Source organism: Triturus cristatus, chromosome 10 (assembly GCF_964204655.1).
Source record: "Triturus cristatus chromosome 10, aTriCri1.1, whole genome shotgun sequence".
NCBI lineage: Eukaryota > Metazoa > Chordata > Amphibia > Caudata > Salamandridae > Triturus > Triturus cristatus.
Genome location: NC_140593.1, coordinates 893,656,657 through 893,674,503, shown reverse-complemented (window position 1 = coordinate 893,674,503; position 17,847 = coordinate 893,656,657).

Here is a 17,847-nt window from a genome sequence, read left to right as displayed (position 1 = left end):
ACTCACGTCTGAGCATACCCTGCCAACTTATGGCTAACAAAGCGGTACAAAAGGGGGTGGTGATGGACGGAGCATCAGAACCAATCAAACACTCACACCCAGTCAACAGATCTGGGTTTTATCCATCACCGTTCTTTAGCCCACTCTGCCACCCCAGTTCAGACATGGCCATATGCAAATCAGTCTGACCCTGTGCCTCATGGGAACAGTCCAGCCCGAACTGCCAAGCCATGCCTTCCCTGGACCGGAAACAAGTTACCTAGGACCGGTTTCTGGCATTTCAGCCGTCTTCAGCCAGGCTTGCTTGAATCCAGTGGCAAAGTGAGCAAGGGACTCACGTCTGAGCATACCCTGCCAACTTATGGCTAACAAAGCGGTACAAAAGAGGGTGGTGATGGACAGAGCATCAGAACCAATCAAACACTCACACCCAGTCAACAGATCTGGGTTTGATCCATCACCGTTCTTTAGCCCACTCTGCCACCCCAGTTCAGACATGGCCATATGCAAATCAGTCTGACCCTGTGCCTCATGGGAACAGTCCAGCCCGAACTGCCAAGCCATGCCTTCCCTGGACCGGAAACAAGCTACCTAGGACCGGTTTCTGGCATTTCAGCCGTCTTCAGCCAGGCTTGCTTGAATCCAGTGGCAAAGTAAGCAAGGGACTCACGTCTGAGCATACCCTGCCAACTTATGGCTAACAAAGCGGTACAAAAGGGGGTGGTGATGGACGGAGCATCAGAACCAATCAAACACTCACACCCAGTCAACAGATCTGGGTTTGATCCATCACCGTTCTTTAGCCCACTCTGCCACCCCAGTTTAGACATGGCCATATGCAAATCAGTCTGACCCTGTGCCTCATGGGAACTGTCCAGCCCGAACTGCCAAGCCATGCCTTCCCTGGACCGGAAACAAGCTACCTAGGACCGGTTTCTGGCATTTCAGCCGTCTTCAGCCAGGCTTGCTTGAATCCAGTGGCAAAGTGAGCAAGGGACTCACGTCTGAGCATACCCTGCCAACTTATGGCTAACAAAGCGGTACAAAAGGGGGTGGTGATGGACGGAGCATCAGAACCAATCAAACACTCACACCCAGTCAACAGATCTGGGTTTTATCCATCACCGTTCTTTAGCCCACTCTGCCACCCCAGTTCAGACATGGCCATATGCAAATCAGTCTGACCCTGTGCCTCATGGGAACAGTCCAGCCCGAACTGCCAAGCCATGCCTTCCCTGGACCGGAAACAAGCTACCTAGGACCGGTTTATGGCATTTCAGCCGTCTTCAGCCAGGCTTGCTTGAAACCAGTGGCAAAGTGAGCAAGGGACTCACGTCTGAGCATACCCTGCCAACTTATGGCTAACAAAGCGGTACAAAAGGGGGTGGTGATGGACGGAGCATCAGAACCAATCAAACACTCACACCCAGTCAACAGATCTGGGTTTGATCCATCACCGTTCTTTAGCCCACTCTGCCACCCCAGTTCAGACATGGCCATATGCAAATCAGTCTGACCCTGTGCCACAAGGGGTAGGAACCTGAAGCACAGATAGGGGATGGGATGTCAACACACACAACATGCCACACTGGAGGCAAGAAGGCACCATGTGACAGCAATGCATGAGAAAACACAACTACAATGGCGGTGTGGAACAGCAGGTCTGCACAGTCTCCACAAACAGCAACAAGACACATAGATGTGCAACAGAACACAACACTGACTTGCCAGCCACCCACTCTGCATACTCACAAGTGACAAAAACCAACAAGTAGGAGTCAGACAGAACTGCAAGGACACATCAACACACTGCACAGTGCACAACATACAACTCACACATGGGCATACAACCACATCCACAGGGATGAACAATCAAAACAACAGGCACACAACTCCTGGGTGACACATGTGTGTAGTTGACAATGCAGGGGCATGCACACATCTTTTTTTTTAATTTTTAAAAAAATATTTGTATTTATTGTTTTACTTCAACAAACAGTCATACATTGAGCAATGTAAAAAGGAGCAGAAATAATATAAATGAGAAACAGACAGCGAAAATACACAAATAGGGGGAGTATCTTAAATCCATTTAGTAACTGGATCCCAGATTTTTGATCCTTGCCTTTTTTTCCTTATCCCCTTAAGCCTATAGATAGCCATTTCTAAATGATAAATAGAGAGCAGCTTTCATTGCCATTGATGAAAGGTTGGGGGTTCATTATCAATCCAGCGAGAAGTGATGCAGAAACGGAAAATGGACATACAGATAAACAGAAATGCTTCTTCAGCCGTAGGTCTTATCCCAGACTGATCTGCTTGAAAACCAAAAATTACCAGTTCGGGAGAAAATTTCACAACAATCCCTAAATTATTATTAATAAAAGATTCAATATCGATAATAAAACAAGAAAGTTTCTCACATTTAAAAAATATATGAATGGAGTCCGCATCCACCTCATCACAGCGATTACATCTTGATTCACCGCCAGCCTTCCACTTAGCTATCTTAGCGGGAGAATAATAAAGATCGAAAATAGACATATAATGTTGGCTTTGAAGGGATCCGTTAAACAGTACCTTAATGGATAACTCGATTGATCTTCCCATATCGATATTTACTAAATCTAGCTTCCTTTGCCATTTATTCTCCACAGAAGATAAATCGTCTTCAAATTGATTAATAGTCATTTGATAAACTGGGCCTATTTTCTTTGCTTTCCTCGTAGTTTCTAATATCTTATTAGGGTTTATACACGAGTGAGTGAGAAGACATTTCGATTCTAAAAAACTCCGGATCTGAAGATACTTGAAAAAGTGATGCTGTGGTAGACCATATTTAGTTTGGAGAGCTGAAAATGAAGAGAATTGAGCATCTTCGTATAAGTCTCCCAAAATCTGTATTCCTGAAAGGAGCCAATTGCTTGTGATTTGGTCATGAAAAACGGGAGGTAAGGCAAGATTATTAAACATTGGGGAATAATAGCTAATTTCACCCAGACCGAGAATTTTTTTCCTAAATTGTCGCCAAATTGTAGCACAGGCCAAAATAATCTTAAATTTGTTTTTTTTATAATAACTGGGTTCAATGATTTTGACTAAGCATTGAGGAGCCGCCTTGCCTAGCAGTAATTCATAGACTGAGGGATAAACGAATTCTTCAGTGACAATATCCGAAAAAAGGAGTATACCCATAAATCTTAAAGAAATAAGCCAATAGTACAACCGAAAATTAGGGACTCCCCACCCCCCTTTCAGCCTGGGCAAAAAACACCATTTCAACGCTCGGCGAGAGCGGTGATACCCCCACAGGAATCTGGAGATCATTCTATCAATTTTTGTGAAATAATATGCCGGAAACAAAAGTGGTATGGTTCGGAATAAATATAAAAACTTTGGAAAGATTAGCATTTTAATTATATTGACTCGGCCATAAAAAGAGAAATGTAAATTATTCAATCTCTCCAAAGTTTTGTTAGAAGAGTTCAGGGCAGGCTCAATATTTAAGCGTACAATCTCATCGACCTTGGATGAAATCGTTATCCCCAGATATTGGGCTTCAGAGTCAAAAACTAATTCATTAGGTCGGCCAAAATCAGAATGAATTAATTGAGTTTTAGCCACATTTAATTTATAGCCAGATAGCAGGCCAAATTCTTCCGCCAGGAGAATGATTTTTGGTAGTGCACGTCTAATGTCTATGGTAGTTACGGCAACATCATCCGCATAGGCGAAGATTTTAAATGAGTTGGTATTAATTTTTACAGGTATAATATCTGCCGCAGAGGATAAATTACGTAGATATGGTTCTAGATATAATGCGAACAGCAAGGGGGAACAAGGGCAACCTTGTCTAGTCCCCCTTGTTATCGCAAAGCCCTTAGAGAGAGAATTGGTTATTCTTATGGCAGCTTTGGGTTGAATATAGAGGGCTTTAACTGCGTTAATATATGCAATGGGAAAACCCATCCAGAGCAAGACAGACCATAAGAACTCCCAGGAGACCCTGTCGAACGCTTTTTCTGCGTCCAACAGGGCCACCGCAACTGGGGATTCAGAGGTCTGGGCCCAGTCTAATAATGCTATTATTTTTTTAACATGGTCTGTGGTGTCTCTTTTCAGTATAAAGCCATGTTGTCTGATAAACACGAGGGTCGGCATCAGTGGATTCAGTCTATTGGCGAGAATTTTTGAATACATTTTACTATCAGTAGAAATCAAAGAGATGGGTCGATATGAGCCTAATTCTTCACTATTTTTGCCTTTCTTTTTAAAAATTACTATAATAGCATGAGACCATGACTCAGGTGGGTTGCCGGCGAAAGCAGAGCAAAAGATCTTCATCAGTTCTGGCTTTAGAATTCCTCTAAATACTCGATAGAATTCTAGAGGAATGGAATCCGGACCCATGGCTTTGCCGACCGCAAGACCGGTGATAGCTAATAAGATGGCGATCGTTGGGAGGGCTCGGTGGCAAGATGGCGATCGCTAGCTTAGCGGTGTGAGCAGCCTCCCATCTCGCTCCCTGACTCCCTGTCCCGAAGAAAAGTGGTGCTGAAGGAAGACTGACTGGCCGACCCTGGTTTCACAGTGAGCTTGCGGCTAAATTCACGGCAAAATTCACGAGCCTCCGGTGTGAAAAACGCGAATTTAACACAGCTATCCTCGCCTCTAACTTCCAATAGTATCAGCTGCTCCCGCTGAAGCTGCTATCGGTACATCATTCACCACGTTTCCCGACTCCCCCCTCCTCGTCATCTCCGAACTGAAATCACCGTGTGTGTGACTGTGACTCTATCGGTGCTGGGCTGCCCGCATTTTACACCAACTGTCTTCTATGTGGCCTCTCCTCGCCCAGCTTCCCCGGCTTCGATATTTCACCCGGCGTTTTCCGTTCTGGTGGGCTAGACAACCAGCGCCTTGCTCTGTCCTGCGCTCATACACAATGCCGCCAAAAAACGCTAACCTGCAGGTGAAACCCCCAAACACCCGTAGTGGCAAGAATAAGCACGCTCAAACTAATGGCGCAGAGGAGCTGGAAGCTGCTAACTGCGTGGGACATTTAAAACTGGTGAGTCTACATCTGCTTTTTCTGCTAAAAAAGGGGGAGAGCCCTCGAGCAGGAGCTCTAATCAAACTGTACCTGCACTCTTTGAGAAACAAGCTGCCAAAAATGTTACTAATCTGCGCACATTGGAATCGACTGTTTCTCTCGCACCAGCAGACAAAGGAGACCCAACCCAGCATGATAATATTGATAATACTAATATCATTGAGGGTTCCTCACAGACTACGGGGGTAGATGGAAATACTGCTGTAATTTCTGTAATCAATGACACTTTATTAAACCCCGATTCCGAATTAGAAGTGATGCATTTCTTTGAGCCTTTGCCTGTATCTGGATCATTGTCGCACAGCATTCTGGGATCCGTAGTCTTCAATACTTTGAATACTACTGTTGGTGTTGGAACTGGAGGCGGGGAGCTACTGAACGCTACTACAAATGTTTTGACTAGCCCTATGACTATTTCTGCTCAGCTCACATTAGTGTCTACTGAAACTTTGTGTCAAGAAACTGCCCTGGAGTCTACTGAATTTTTTTTTTCTATGTCTGACCTCACATCCGATGAAAGCTTGGACAAGGATTGGGCTGATTATCCGGAGGACAGTAGCTTGGGAGAGGAGACGGGGGCAAGTGAGACGTCACCTGGTTCTAGCGTAACTGTAAAGAAACATAGGGTCAGGAGGACACCTTCATCTAGGAACAGGTCTAATGGGGCAGAGGACCCTTTATCCATACAGCCTAATCTTCCAAATGAACAAGCTATTCTTGAAGAACCTGATTCTGATCCATGCCCGGAAGTGACTCTCTCTATGATATACCAGACAATGTTGGTTCATAGATCAGATACAAAAATGGAGATTGCCCGCACACAAGGCACATGCCAAAAAGTGAAAAATGCTGTGCGCCGTATTACAAAATTCTGCACCGACATGACGGCCAGAGTCTCGGAAGCCGAAACCAGGATATCTACCCTTGAAGACGAAGTTGCCACACAAAAGAAGGAACTTGCCTCTGTTAAAGCACAACGGGATGATGTCAGCTTCAAGCTTGCTGAGTTGGAAAACCAATCGCTGAGAAATAATTTGCGTGTGTTAGGAGTCCCTGAGAATCTTGGTGGAGCAGATATCCGGAAATTTATTTGTGAACTTTTCTCGGCAGCATTCCCGGAACTCACTTCTTGGGACTGGCCGTTGGTCATTGAGCGCGCTCATCGTTTTCCATTTCAAATTAAATCTAAGTCAAAAGAAGGAGAGTACCCGAGAGCCATTTTGGTCAGATTCAATAATTTCTTAGCCAGAGAAGCTATTTTTGATCTGGCCAGACCTGACAAAAAGCGTTCTGCTAATGGTTGTTGTTTTTTTGTAAGGCCGGATTTCTGCCAGTCTACTGTTACTAAGCGGTGGCAGTTAAGGCAATTAATAGCAGGTTTCCAAGAAAAAGGCGCCACTGTCTATTTACAAAATCCAGCCAAACTCAAAGTTATTTTCAAAAATCAAACAAGATTTTTTGTTTCAGAAATTTTGGCAAAAGAATATCTCGATTCTCTATGACCTAATGCTTATTTTCAATAGAAATGTTATTTAAAAATGTTATAGCTATGTTGGATTGATATCGTTAGCTGGCTGGATTAAGCTGATTTTTGAACACTAATTTTTTTTTTCGGGTCATCTGGGAGGGGGGCGGGGAGGCACTCTGTGATCCCAGGGACTGGCTGTCCCTGTGCCTCATAAGGTGGGTTGGGGTGGGGGGAGGGTGTCAGGGGAGGGTGTGGTGGGGTGGAGGTGGTGGTGGGGGTGTAATTCAACATCAGTCAAATTTGAGCAAGATATAATGATAATGACTGGTTATTTGCAGGATACAGAGTGTTGTTCAGACTGGTTTACTAATGACGTAATATTGGGCAAAGTAATGAAATCTTTTGCTATTGTGATTTGTTTCCAACTTTATAAGGAGCCATGTTTGATAGACCACAGTTTTCTAATCTCCTTCTGTGTTCCATCATCCAATGGATAGGATAATTAAAATTTGCACTTTCAATGTTAACGGTCTTAATGATGCGAAAAAGAGAGGTATTTTGACCAAAATGATTCATTTGTTACAAATAGATATACTCTGCCTTCAAGAGACACACTTATCATGGGAAAAAAGGGATTTGTTAAAGAATCTGGGATTGGATGTGTTAATAGTTTCTAGGCAGACAGGCATTAAACGAGGCGTAGCTATACTCATGCGTCGGAATCTGGGTACTGTAATCAAGACCTCTGCTGATAAGTGGGGCCGCTGGGCCGCGGCAGAACTTTTAATTTTTCAGAACAGGTTCATGATTTACTCAGTCTATGGCCCCAACCTGGATGACTCTGAGCTATTTAATTATCTAAATCAGGAGCTTGTTCTTAGCAGTATTCCCATTATTTTTTGTGGGGATCTCAATATTCACATTGATGCTGACTTCAGCATCAGACAAAATCCAAGATATAAAGGTTTGAAGCCACGGTCTTTTAAGGCTCTGCGGTCTCTGGTATTAGATAATGCCTTATCTGATGCTTGGCATATTGCCCACCCAGATGAGTATGGCTTTACTTTTTTCTCTGCTCCGCATAGGAAATTTGTTCGTATTGACTACTTTTTTTTATCTCAGTTCTTTTTGGTTAAAATTGGGTTAGAAGTTCTGCCTAAACTATTATCTGATCATAACCCTCTCTGCTTAAAGCTTAGTTTTTCATTAGTTGGACAGGGCAATAAATCAACCTGGACGTTCCAGCGGAATTTACTTTTACAACCAGATTATATCCAGTTTATGTCTAATGTTATCCAGGAGTTTTTTTAGATAAACAATGAGTCGGCCTCAGTTCCAGTAGTCTGGGACACATTTAAATCAGTTGTACGGGGAGAGACATTAAAATATGCTAACCTTCAATTAAAGGACAAGATGAACAAATTTAAAAAGGACTGTGATATGGTTCTACATGCAGAGAAACGGCTTGCGGAAAGCATCAAATTGAATAGAGACATAGGGGAATCCCAACTCGATCTATCGATTAAACGCAGCTCTGTTTATGCTCATATAGCCGACCAGGTAGCTCTACATCATAATTAACATCGGACTGAAAGCTATGAACTGACCGAACAAACCGGGAAAGTTTTAGCACAAAGATTACGCCAAAGAGCTACGGCTAATGAGATTCTTAAAATTCAAGATCTTAACGGGGGCTTTAAAACTTCTAAAGAAGATATACTGGCAGCATTTAATGAATTCTATCAACTGCTGTATCATCAACCGGACAGTGTATCTGATCTCGCCACAAAACACTATCTTGATAAGATTAACACTATAGAAATGTCACTAGAATATGTGGAGTGTCTCAGCGCCCCAGTTACTTGGGAAGAGATTGAATTAGGGGCATGCACACATCAACACTCACGACAAACTCACCCCCTTTACACTGCACACTACCTGATCATCCGAGAGCACACATGGAAAGTATGCCATGGGACTAGGATGACTGGCCATCACAAGATGACCACACACACATACAACTGGGCACACATAAAGGAAGAACACACATACATGATGACCCTGGCCAGCCTGCCTGCAATACTGTGTGCAGAAACCCACTCTGTGCTGGCAGTGCCCCCCAACCTGACATGTGTACAATATAGCCAACATGAACAAATTAAGTAAATGACTACTGCTAACCATTGTAAATTGACACCATTGCCCCCACAAGTATCTGGGTCAGGAAAAACTGAGGACCCTGTCACCCATGAAAAAAAGAGAGTAAGTGAGCCCAAAAATTAACTATGTTGAAGTGGCACACAGACCATGGGGCACAGTAAACCATATATGCACAACAAAATAACTTTATTCAGTAAGGACACTGACAAAATAGACAACTGGAGCAACTGTCTTTATTCACATATTGCACAGATAGGCACCATGAGAATAGAAGAGCAAGGCACAACATGCAGAGCATGTCCATGAGAGGCTGCACAGGCAAGGGAAACACAGCAAGTCCAGTGGCCAGGGCAGAGTGCAGAGCATGTCCATGAGAAGCTGCACAGGCAAGGGAAAGACAGCAGTGAATGACAAGGCCAGTGGGCAGGACAAATTGCAGAGTGAGTCCATGAGAAGCTGCACAGGCAGGGGGCACACAGCAATGAACGACAAGGCCAGTGGGCAGGACAAATTGCAAAGTGAGTCCATGAGAAGCTGCACAGGCAGGGGGCACACAGCAGTGAACGACAAGGCCAGTGGGCTGTGGATCAATGGGAAGTGGTGTGGGCACAACAGGCACACTCACCACCACAGCTGCAGCAGGTGCATGCGCTGGCAGTCCCTCTGGTGATGTGCTGGACCCAGCGGAACGCTTTGCCTGGCTTCGCCTCTGCCCCCCTTCCCCTGTTTACTAGGTGTTACCCCTACAGTGCCCTCCGGCCCCTGCTTCACTGGGCTTGGAATGGGAGTCGAAGTGGTTGGTGATTCTGCCTTGGAGCCCTTCCTAGGTGTACCCTTGGTATGCACCACCTCCTTGGTGGGCACAGACACTGTATGCTTCTCTTTGCATGATGCTTTAGGGGCAGGAGAGTCCTTGGATGGGGATGCCACTGAGCCATGTGTGCCTGAGGTCTGCTGCTTTGCTTTTAGTCTACTGGTGTCGCCTGATGGGCTTTTTTCCCTGCGCTCTGGGGTGGCTATGATCTTCTGTGGGGATGGTGTCTGCGCCCGGGACCGCTTGGGTTGCTGCTGCTGTGTGCTTCGTGTGCTGTATCGTGACTTTGACGTATGTGAACCGTGGTCACTATCGTCAGACATGGGCACTGCCAGGGGGGTGTACAAAGGGACCGGAGCTGGACTGTGAGTATGTGCCTGATGCAGGGCAGACGTCACTGTTGATGACAAAGCCTGGACTGTCCAGTGCAGCCCACCGACGTCTGAATGTATGCCCTCCATGAAAGCAACCACCTGGCCAATTTCTTGTCATGGTCAATGAAGGCATTGAGGAGAGCTGTCTGGCCTACACACAGCTGGTGCAAAAGGTCCACCGACTCAGTACTGATGGCAGCAGGGGGGACAGGGGCAGGGGCAGCGGTGCCAGGGGTGAAGGACACTCTTTTCCCTCTTACTGAGGCGGACACGGGCAGCACCAGAGGAAGTGGCTGGGAGGGAGGGCACTGGCCGCTGTGTGGTGGAAGTCGATGCAGAGTCCCCGTTCCCTGTGCCCTCCAACATGGATGCATCCCCACTGGCATCGGATGATGTGGTGCTTTGCATCTCAGGCTGAGATTCCTCCAGCAGACTCCTGTCCTCCTCTGAGGCGCTGGTGACATCTGTGTCAGTAGGCACCTGGGCAGCTGTTGTGCTAGTTTCACCCCCACTGGTGTCCGTCTCCTGTCCCTCCGTGACCACAGGTGATGCTGCATGAGAGAGAGAGATGTAGGGTCAGGTCAGTGACAGCAACAGAACAAACATATGCAAGCAATGCATCACAAAAGAAGACCAAATCTACATGTTGCACACCACCCTGTGCAATCACATCGTGCCAACTCACTATATTGACTCAAGCAGTGCGTGGAAAATGGAAACTCAGGCATGAGTGAGCCATGTGATGACCACACAGCACAACACCCTGCTTGTGGCTCTGTTCAAACAGACACACAACTAGCTCTGAGCACAACTAAGGACATGATGGGGGCACAGTGCTTGTTGCCAATGACAGATCTGGATGGAACAGAAGGGGACAACACAGACCCAGACTACAACATGACAGTCCACAATGGACATTAGCCCATGCCACCCACCATGTCATTCCTTCCGGACAAAAGAATGGTGCACATTGCTGTCAGATGTGTAGGCCTCTCCAATCTGGGTGCATGCAATGGCCGCATTGATGTATGCACAGTCAGATCGGGTACACTGCCGTTCCCTCCCATGGGATTCCCAAGACTACCCCAATGCAGAAGAAACCTGAAGAGCACAACTCAGAATGTAATGTGAAGTCACAGCATCCAAATCACCTTTGTAAGTACAGTTAGGGCAAATGCATGCCACCGGCACCCAGGCCAGCAACCACTTGCATGCCACAGCATCACACTACCAACATCACATAGGCCAGCGCTGGCACAGGCTCTGTACACATGCAGCCACTCCCAGCCAAAGTCAGACTCCCCAAATGCTCACCCCTGGCTTGCTGCTGATGCTCCTTCAAACGTGCATCCAGCTCAGGCTGTGTCACCGCCAAGATGCGCCCCATTAGTGGTGTCATGCTGCGCCGTGCCAGACGCCCAGTGCGAGGAAGCAGCCCCAGGGTCATCTCCGCCACATTCTTTGCCAGCCGGCTGATGTCGTCCCATCTCTTGTGGCAGTGGGTGCGCCGTCGGTTTGAGACCCCCAGAGCTCATACCTTCGCTGCAATGGCCCTCCACACGGCCTTACGCTGGTGTACCTTGAGCTGCAGGCATGGGATACAAGAGGGGGAAATGATCAGTGACACAGTGTCATGTACCGACATCTATCAGTATAGCAGCAAGATAAAAAATCATCACATATCCAACGATATGTCAATCAGAGACTATAGTACAGCTCACATGGGACACCTGCATGGGACAAGCTGATGTTAAAGCATGTAGGGGGGAACACAGTCCCTGTACATCTCACGCACATGCAGGATGCTAGCACTGAAACACCCATGTAGCCTGCCCACATCTCCAGTCCATTGTTGGCTTGAGCAACACATGCATCCCATGTCAACCTGTGTTTGGGGGTAGACTCACTGTGTCCAAGACTGCGCAGCCATCAATGTCTCTGTCCAGTGAATAGATGAATGTGTCATGGTGGTCACATTGAGGGACATGATCTCACAAATACAAAATGCCATTCACAAGGGCAGTTGTGTGCAAAATACAGTGCTGAGATGGCCCATAGCTGGAGTGCAATGTGAAAAGACTGATGTCATACTCTGTAAGTTAAGTGAGGTGTCCTTGTCTTTGTAGGTGGGGACTGTGCAGGCCAGCTGGGCTCACACTGAGATGGACTACAGGGGCACACACAGCCATCCAGCCAAGCAATCACTGTCCTGACTACAGAATGAACAACCTTCTGTGCCACTGTATGGCTGACAACACAACACAGGTCACTCATACATACATGTGTTGGGAGGGAAAGCTGTGGCATTGGGTACACACACCCTCCCACTGGAGACAGAATGTCAGGTAGTGCATGACACTACCCCACTCTCCCAGGCACATACTGCATCAGTCCAACTACATGTGTGGCCCCCCTGCCCTACCCCACCACTGTCGAAGACTTACCACGACATTTGGGGCACCATATATCCTTGGGTACTGTGTGAGCAACTCGTCCACCAGCACCTCCAGCTCCTTGCTCGTGAAGGGACTGGCACGGATCTTCTCTGTCCTTGCCATCACTGTGGACATGAGACAACAGCTGCGTAATTGGGTGGTGAGGGGTCTCAGGCAGCAGTCCCTGGAGGCAGCAGCAGGTGAGGGGTCTCAGGCAGCAGTCCCTGGAGGCAGCAGCGGGTGAGGGGTCTCTGGCAGCAGTCCCTGGAAGTAGCAGCGGGTGAGGGGTCTCAGGCAGCAGTCCCTGGAGGCTGCAGCAGTCCCTGGAGGCAGCAGCAGGTGAAGGGTCTCTGGCAGCAGTCCCTGGAGGTAGCAGCAGGTGAGGGGTCTCAGGCAGCAGGCTCTGGGAGCAGTGGAAATGTGAGGCTCACTTCCACACATATATAGCCCCGTTTCGAAGGTGCCAAGCTGCAGCAATTGGTGGTCCAGGTCTGCCTCCTTCAAATGCATCCAATGACCGCCTCCGCTGTGGCGGAGCACGACTACCACGATCTTCAAAATTGTGTCATCCCACCACTATGGAGCTTCGCGTTGTCTCTAGGGCAAGCTCCATGACGGTGACACACCGCAGGGGCCCCGGTGTGTGCTACCACGATTTTAGCGGCAGAGCATGCCAACCGCCATTTCCACATGTCTCCATGCCTATCAATACCGCACTTGTGTGAATGGGGGTGCTGGTGACACACCGCCAGGGCCAGGCGGTAGCTACCGCAACATGGATGGGGATGCATTACAACTGCCATTTGCCCATGTCTACATGCTTATCACTACCGCACCTGTGTAAAGGGGGGGTGCTGGTGACACACCACTGGGGACAGGCGGTAGCTACCACGATTTGGATGCCATACATTCACATGAGGTACCGCGATTTGGGCGGTGGAGCATGCCAACCACCATTTGGGCATGTCTCCATGCCTATCACTACCGCACCTGTGTAAATGGGGAGTGCTGGTGACACACCGCTTGGGACAGGCGGTAGCTACCGCGATTTGGGTGCCATACATTCACATGAGGCACCGCGATTTGGGCGGCCGAGCATGCCAACCGCCATTTTGGCATGTCTCCATGCCTATCACTACCGCACTTGTGTAAATGGGGATTGCTGGTGACACACCGCTGGGGACAGGCGGTAGCTACCGCGATTTGGGTGCCGTACAATGGCAATGGCCATCTGGCAAATATCAACAGTGTTAATCCTAATGTAGCAAACCCTAGGTTTAGGGTGTGTCCCCCAGGCACTGGTTGAACGAATGAATCATTAGCTTTGTTTGAACCAATAAACATTTGTTTGTAATTTTCAATAAAGTTGCACTCTTGTCAATTCATTTAAACGTTCGTTTAATTCATCACGACGTTTTTTTTGTAACGAAAATGCAGTGATTAACAATTTCTACGCGTCTCACATATCCCAATGCATTTCGGCTTCAAGATAAAGCCTTCGTCAGGGGTTTATCTACAACATAAATGAACAAAATCAGCAAGTTGTATCTTTCCTTCAATATGTCTTTAACAAACAAAGAAAACGATAAGTTCATTTTGGCTAAAAATGTGTCAATTACATAACGTAGGTTTGTGGTTTCTCCTGTTCATCATTAATATCACCTTGATAAGTCTATCTTATGCTCGTTTATTATTATGTGTTAACTAAAACCACCATCAGGCATAATGTAGTATTTAACCAGCGCACATGCACTACAAGACCCAGAAACCCTTGCACCATTACCAACCGCCACACTCATAGTCCTATTTTGACTCTTACACTCCGAGGCACACTTAATCACACGCTCATAGAACCCACGTGAAATTTCCAACTTCAACACCGAAACGAAGGGAGAGCGTTTCAGCTACCGACACATACTGAAGGACACCAACCAGAATTAGACCACGCTGACTCACGAGTAAGTACCCAACGAACACATTAATTCGAGTACACATAGTCACCTCCGCACCACGAAGTCCAATAACCACTCGCACTAACCCACGCAAAGACCCACACAGAGCACGCTAGATTAATGATGAACAGGAGAAACCACAAACCTACGTTATGTAATTGACACATTTTTAGCCAAAATGAACTTATCGTTTTCTTTGTTTGTTAAAGACATATTGAAGGAAAGATACAACTTGCTGATTTTGTTCATTTATGTTGTAGATAAACCCCTGACGAAGGCTTTATCTTGAAGCCGAAATGCATTGGGATATGTGAGACGCGTAGAAATTGTTAATCACTGCATTTTCGTTACAAAAAAAACGTCGTGATGAATTAAACGAACGTTTAAATGAATTGACAAGAGTGCAACTTTATTGAAAATTACAAACAAATGTTTATTGGTTCAAACAAAGCTAATGATTCATTCGTTCAACCAGTGCCTGGGGGACACACCCTAAACCTAGGGTTTGCTACATTAGGATTTATTTGAGGCACTCACATCAGAGGAGTGACACCCTGGAAGCACGGTTATAATATCAAATCAAAAAGTCAAAAAGTCAACATTAACTGTTAAACTGTTTTAAAAGGAGCTGTGCACGTGCCAAACAAACCTTGTGATAAATCCTACATCTCTGAACTCTGACACGGAGCACGCCAACCACAAACATGGCCTATGAACAAATTACAAATCTAACGGATATACGAGCAGATACATTCGCCTATTCAGAAGATGCAGCGAACAAAATCTACGCACTTATTCAGGAAGATATCACAGAATCGTCATCAACTAGAACAAATGAACAAAACGTACGACAACTACTGTATCTCTCAAGAAAGGCAATTAATCAGAAATTACATGCCAGCACCATGATAAAATACCACAAAGCCCAAAGGATCCCTAGAGGACTTAGGATTCCATTGAAACCATCATTATGCAAAAATAATCAACCATTCAAAGACCGCTGGTTCGCGATACTGAACAAATGTTCATTGGATCTTATCCTATTAATAATAGAAGAACTCTCCAACATTCTGGAAGAATTGACCAAAGAAATAGAAGTGGTAAAAACCGAATTGGAAGCAAATTCAACCATAGAGGATTGGAACAAGATACTTGAAGACATTAATGGTCAATTGTCAAAACACACACAAGAAGTCAACGAAAGAAAAATCCGTAAATACCGAAGAGACACAGTTGATTATAAATTGGGAGAGGTTTACACCTGGGCGGATATATACGCCAAAAGAAGACAGAATAGACCATATAACATCAACACGGATACATCCTCATCTGAAGGAGAGCCCGCAAGCACCACTAGTAAACCTACTGAATCCAATATTCCGACAACATCACACTGTGAAACAGCCTCATCGGCCCCTTTTTTAGGGGTAGGAACCAACGACGAGGAAGACCCAGGAGGGGCAAAAGAAAAAACAAGCGCACCACCGCAAACACGTCAGACGACCTCCAAATCCAACAAACAGAAGAAAGGAGGACAGAGAATGACCTAATCATCAACATCTCGGATTATCAACTAACAGAAATTGAACATAAAGTACTCCAAAAAGGCACATCTTTTGTTCCTACGACAAACACCAACCAATTGGAAATAGAGATCAGCTTTTTTAAACTAATGAGGAAATTACGATTAAAACACTACTTTTCCAACATAGTAGAACCCAGAGAAATTATTCAGGATGATCCCTTGAAAGGATTGAGACCAAGAAGCACTTATTTGGCCCCTATTAGCCACAAAACCCTCGACACATTTGAAGCTCTGGTAAAACAAGACCTACAGAAATTCAATTTCCAAAAACAACGAAGACATAAAAACCTCACCCAGAAAGAATGGGGAGCCTTAACAACTTTGGCCAATAGAACCAACATTACCTACCAGAAAGCAGACAAAGGCGGAGCATTGGTAATACTTAACACCAACTATTATGAAGAACAAGTGGAACTACACTTATCAGATACTGAAACTTACATGAAACTGGATATCAATCCCACTAATCCAATCAAAGAAACACTTATTCAAATAGTGGATAAAGCAATCCAAAGAGGAACCATCAATGAAAAGGTTAAAAAATACTTAACCCAAACGCATCCAAAAAGTCCAACCATTTATATGGTGCCAAAAATACACAAACATCCGACTCACCCACCTTTTCGACCGATTGTATCCACAAAAAACAGTATTCACGAACCAGTGGGAAAGTACCTTGACAGACATTTACAAGAGAGTGTCACCAAACTACCAACCTACATTAAAGACACCACAGACTTTTTAATAAAATTTCATCAAACAACAAAAGATATAACAACACCAATGATCATGTGCACAGTAGACAACCATAAGACATTGTTAAAACGGGAAAATTATTGGATACGTCTACTAAATTCCATGAAACCGCATGGGATGAATGATCGCATGGAATTCGCATGTTACCTCTGATTTATATTGCTTAATTGATATCACCTTGATAAGTCTATCTTATGCTCGTTTATTATTATGTGTTAACTAAAACCACCATCAGGCATAATGTAGTATTTAACCAGCGCACATGCACTACAAGACCCAGAAACCCTTGCACCATTACCAACCGCCACACTCATAGTCCTATTTTGACTCTTACACTCCGAGGCACACTTAATCACACGCTCATAGAACCCACGTGAAATTTCGAACTTCAACACCGAAACGAAGGGAGAGCGTTTCAGCTACCGACACATACTGAAGGACACCAACCAGAATTAGACCACGCTGACTCACGAGTAAGTACCCAACGAACACATTAATTCGAGTACACATAGTCACCTCCGCACCACGAAGTCCAATAACCACTCGCACTAACCCACGCAAAGACCCACACAGAGCACGCTAGATTAATGATGAACAGGAGAAACCACAAACCTACGTTATGTAATTGACACATTTTTAGCCAAAATGAACTTATCGTTTTCTTTGTTTGTTAAAGACATATTGAAGGAAAGATACAACTTGCTGATTTTGTTCATTTATGTTGTAGATAAACCCCTGACGAAGGCTTTATCTTGAAGCCGAAATGCATTGGGATATGTGAGACGCGTAGAAATTGTTAATCACTGCATTTTCGTTACAAAAAAAACGTCGTGATGAATTAAACGAACGTTTAAATGAATTGACAAGAGTGCAACTTTATTGAAAATTACAAACAAATGTTTATTGGTTCAAACAAAGCTAATGATTCATTCGTTCAACCAGTGCCTGGGGGACACACCCTAAACCTAGGGTTTGCTACATTAGGATTTATTTGAGGCACTCACATCAGAGGAGTGACACCCTGGAAGCACGGTTATAATATCAAATCAAAAAGTCAAAAAGTCAACATTAACTGTTAAACTGTTTTAAAAGGAGCTGTGCACGTGCCAAACAAACCTTGTGATAAATCCTACATCTCTGAACTCTGACACGGAGCACGCCAACCACAAACATGGCCTATGAACAAATTA